The 4,644-nt window shown below is 37.9% G+C and overlaps 1 pseudogene; it reads left to right on the forward strand.

Annotated features, from left to right (window-relative positions):
- Positions 1 to 2,032: 2,032 nt before the first annotated feature.
- LOC131219629 (U4 spliceosomal RNA) lies at positions 2,033 to 2,179 on the forward strand (annotated as a pseudogene).
- The last annotated feature ends 2,465 nt before the right edge of the window (positions 2,180 to 4,644 follow it).

Here is a 4,644-nt window from a genome sequence, read left to right on the forward strand (position 1 = left end):
GATCTGGCTATTTTTTAGTTTATATCCTAACATGATACGGCAAAATAGATGCATGGCTAATGAAAAAAAAAAAAAAAAGTTGAGATGGAGCCATCCAATATCCTAAAATAGATAGCCGGACATTTACTGGACGGTTGAAATGAAAATATCCAACGCTCCTAATTCAGCAAACAAGACACTACAAATCACAACTTACAATTCTTAAACCAATCTGATCATGTGATCACAGCCTATCTACATTGGGCCCCACATATTGCACGATTTAATTTGAATTAGGTATGCCTGCTTTATAATTTTCAGTACCTGTGTATCAACCATCGCATTCTGCCGGTGTATCAAATAACCCCCTAAGAACAAATGCAGATCCCAACATTTCCACATTATTTCATTTGGGGCCCAACTGATTAAATGAACCGTTGGATCGCTAGACTGGGGCACGATCAAATGGTCGAGGAGTAGGTAGATCTTTTTCTTAGTTTTATAATGGTTAGGTAGCCGTCCACTCAAAATCCAACCTAAAAAATTCCATCTTCTATCTGTAATTAAGATAATGGAGATTTGACTAATCCAAAAAAGCCTTGACCTTGAATAATATCCATCCACTAATATCTATTGGAGGGAAGCAGATTGCGTCCTGTCCCTCCTGGACGGATAGGATCCAGGCAGGAGCTCTGTGGGGCCCAACGTGATGTATGGGTTTTATCCACGCCATCCATCCATTTTTACAGATCATTTTAGGGTATGAGCCTAAAAATGAGGTAGATCCAAGGATCAAGGGGACCACACAGTGGAGATTGAATGCCCACCATTAAAAACTTCTTGGAAGCCACAAAAGTTTTGATCAAGCTGATATTTGTGTTTTCTCTTCATCCAGGTCTATTTGACCTTATGAACAGGTTGGATGGCCAATAAACATCACCGTGGGCACTAGGAAGATTTCAACGGTTAGGATTATTATTATCACCACTGCTTCCTGTGGTGTGGTCCCTTAGTCTTGGATCTGCCACATTTTTTGAGTTACCCTAAAATGACATGAAAAAATGCATGAACGGCTTGGATAAAACCCATACATCACGGTGGGCCCCACAGAGCCCTTGGCTGGACCGATTCCTTCCCGGCCTGGGCAAGACGCAATCCGCTTGGCTGTTGAAGTTTGTGTTTTAAGTACCTACGGTGGGGCCCATGACTCAACGGTCCAAACATTCTTTATAATGTGTCTACCATGGAAGCCCAATGTTCCTTATTATTATTTATTTATTAATTTTTTTACCTCTTTGAATTTGAACCATTAAAGTATTTTCTTCTTTAACTATCTTACTTGTTGAGCAGCAACTATGTTATGAATTTTCATCTTGGAGATTTTTGGTGCATGGGCCACCATTTCAACGGTTTGGATCAGCAAGGAAACCTCTCTTGATTAGACAAAGATGGTTTTTGGCCCAATGGGCCATCCCCATTCGGAAATGATCTGGGAGGAAATTTTTGTTATATAACTGAAGTTTCTTCTCGACGTTTTATTCGAGCAAAACAAAACATATTAGATTCTATTTCTTCATTTTGTTGGTAATGAACGGTTTAAGATAGGGTTATCTGCTGGTGGGCCAGCATGATGATTTGGGGTTTGATTAGGGCTTCTCTTATAAAGTAATATAAATGTAAGGAGAAAAGATTGAATACTTCATTAGCTTGTCTTTGCTTTTCTCATTTTTGTTTGACCTCAAACCAAATATTTTATTAGTAAGATCAAGTTCTTTAATTCTAACCCATATGAAATCTTGGTCCCATGAAAGTCTTGGTGGCTGTAGCCTTATAGGATGATGATTAAGCGCGTGGCCCGCTATTTTTGCCCATTTTTATCAAATCTATCGATGAATTTTGAAAACGAATGATTTCCCACTAGGGCTTAACTAGCTTACCGATTTGTTCAGTTCAAGAACCGAAGACTTGGTAACTCAAGCTAACTTATCTAGTCCCAAATTGAGTTGGGACTTGGCCGAATCAGCAATCCACAACTGACTAGCATGACGATTGGGCTTTAGTGAATTCAAGCAAGAGCTTGTGAGGTTATAACCGAGGCACGTCAATTGCTAGTTGAAAACTATTTCCAAACCCCCTCTTTGGCCAGGGTTCAGCTCTATGCCATCGAGAATTTCTAGAAGACCCCCCTCTAATCCAGCGTAACCACCCCCACCCCCCCCCCCGGCAAAAAAAAAAGAAAAAAAGAAAAAAAAAAGAAAAGAAAAGAAAAAAGGATAAAAAAGAAAAGAATAAAAAAAGCAAGAGCTTGTGAGCCAAAATTAGTGATTTCAAGCATCAGCTTGTGAGCCAAAACTAGCCAAGTTCCACCAGGTGAGCCTACCAAGGAGAGGGTTAGGTTTGTAAGGTTCAACATTCGTCCCACCTAAAAATTAATGTTGGTTTTAAGAATACAAAATTGCTCTTCTCTAGCAATATATGTTTCATACGTTGTATTTATTTGTAATTTTGATTAAATTAAATTTTATTAATTACAATAGTAAATTTTAAGATGTACAATGTTGGCATCTAAGCCTTTTGGTAGGTGCTGACTTTGAAAATGAGGCAGACTTTGTGAGCCCCACCATGGTGTATGTGTTTTATCCATATCGTCCATTCATTTTTCTTGATCATTTTAAGACATGAGTAAAAAAAATGTGACAAATCTAAATCTCAAGTGGACCACACCATAGAAAATGGTGGGTTAAAAGGCATCATTATTCCTGGTGCTTGCTATGGTGTGGTCCACTTGAGATTTGGATTTGCCCCCATTTTGGGTTCATGCCCTAAAATGATATGGAAAAATGAGACAACATAGATATTGTGCATATGTTATAGGGTAGCTTATGGAGTTTTGGCAATTACATTCTTTCTAAATGGCCTGCATGAGTAATTATTAGGCTTTTATCAAAGATTTATTCATATTCACACTAGCCTCTCCCAAGATGGTGTGACGCTTACCGTGGGGCCCACTTTGATGTATGTATTCTATATCCACACGGTTCATCCATTTTGCAAGATCATTTTAGCACATGAGCTAAAAATATGAAGAAGATCCAAATCTTAGGCGGACGATGCTATAGGAAACAGTGGTGATTGAACGCCCAACCATTAAAAACTTCCTAGGGCCCACCTTAATGTGTTAGAAAAATAGCAATCTAGAACACAAAGAGGATAGAGGAAAAGACAATGAGATGATCGAATCTGTCGGGTTCAAGGCTCGACTTGAATAATCAAATTCTCAAGACAGATTTGCTACCATTTTTTCTGGTAGTTCTAGTAAGTGCAAGCGAAGAAAATCTGCAAATTGTCTAGAAGATACAATGAACTCTCGATCCAAATTTCAACACGAAAATTTATACATTTAAGTGTTGAACAAATCTCTAGTTTTGACATCGATATGCCTTAAAAAGGGTTTTGAATAAACACAGTAAGAGATCAGATTCGAGAGAACTTCACAATGGATGATATATCTGAAAATAGAGAGAATGTAATAAAATTTCTGGATTATCGTATCCAGGATTTATAGTAATTGAATAGTCATGAAATTCTTCCTGAAGAGATACTAATGTACCTCTTCAAGATCTCCACACCAATTCACAGCAAATTCTTCCATGAAAGGACATGACCCTTTGTCCCATGGAAGTTATTTCTGTTCCTTTTAAACAAAAAAAGTTATCCAACAGTATAATACTGTTTCCATATGAGCGACACGTGGCATAGGTGCCACATGTACAATCATGTCACAGTTACTCTCAATTAATACAAAGGTAATGAAACTTCAGGATAGACCCTAGTTCAATTCTAGTTGCACCATGGCTCAAAAAATTTGAACCTTGTGCCAAAAAAAAAAAAAAACTAAGGCTCTCCTTGCGACGATGTGCACGTGCGAAGTGCTAGTGCGCTTAATAAAGCGCCCAAGTGTGCAGTGTCTTTGAGAAGATTTAAACCCTGGTTGTAAAAGCAAAAACTCCTTTTCTTACCGACTGGCTATACACACTATTTATGGAAAGTTTAAATAATTAATATATTTTTTACTTTCTAAAAATAACTTTTATTTTTGAAATTTATTTTTACAAAAAGACAACATAATGTTTCCTTAATGTTTTTTTGCCATTCAACCTTTTAATAAGGTCACATAAACCTAAATGAAGGAAAAAATAAATAACTATCAGCTTGATCCAAAACTTTCGTGGCCCATTAATGGTCAATCACCACTATTTCCTATGGTATGGTCCACTTGAGAATTGGATCTACTTCATGCTTTAAAATGATCCGGCAAAACAGATAAACAGTGTGGATATAGAATGCATGCATCAGGTGGGCCCCACGATAAGGGCCATACCGCCTTGGTTTAGGGTGGGCCTGCGGCTAATCGACTCTAAACAAATAGGCCCTTACTGTTCAAATAGAGAGCATAGTTATGTATTCCACTTATTAAACAGGTCTATGGTCAGTCTGTAACCCTAAGGATGCCAAAATCAACCTGACCTACTACCCAAAGGTCCAACCTAACCAAGCTTAAAGAAAGTGGGCCCTTAATTATAAACAGGTCAGGCTTAACCAACGACTAGAGTTGAATTAAGCATTCACAACACTTGTTGTGATAAAATCAATGTGTTACAATCT

The sequence above is a fragment of the Magnolia sinica genome, chromosome 11 (assembly GCF_029962835.1).
Source record: "Magnolia sinica isolate HGM2019 chromosome 11, MsV1, whole genome shotgun sequence".
Taxonomy (NCBI): domain Eukaryota; kingdom Viridiplantae; phylum Streptophyta; class Magnoliopsida; order Magnoliales; family Magnoliaceae; genus Magnolia; species Magnolia sinica.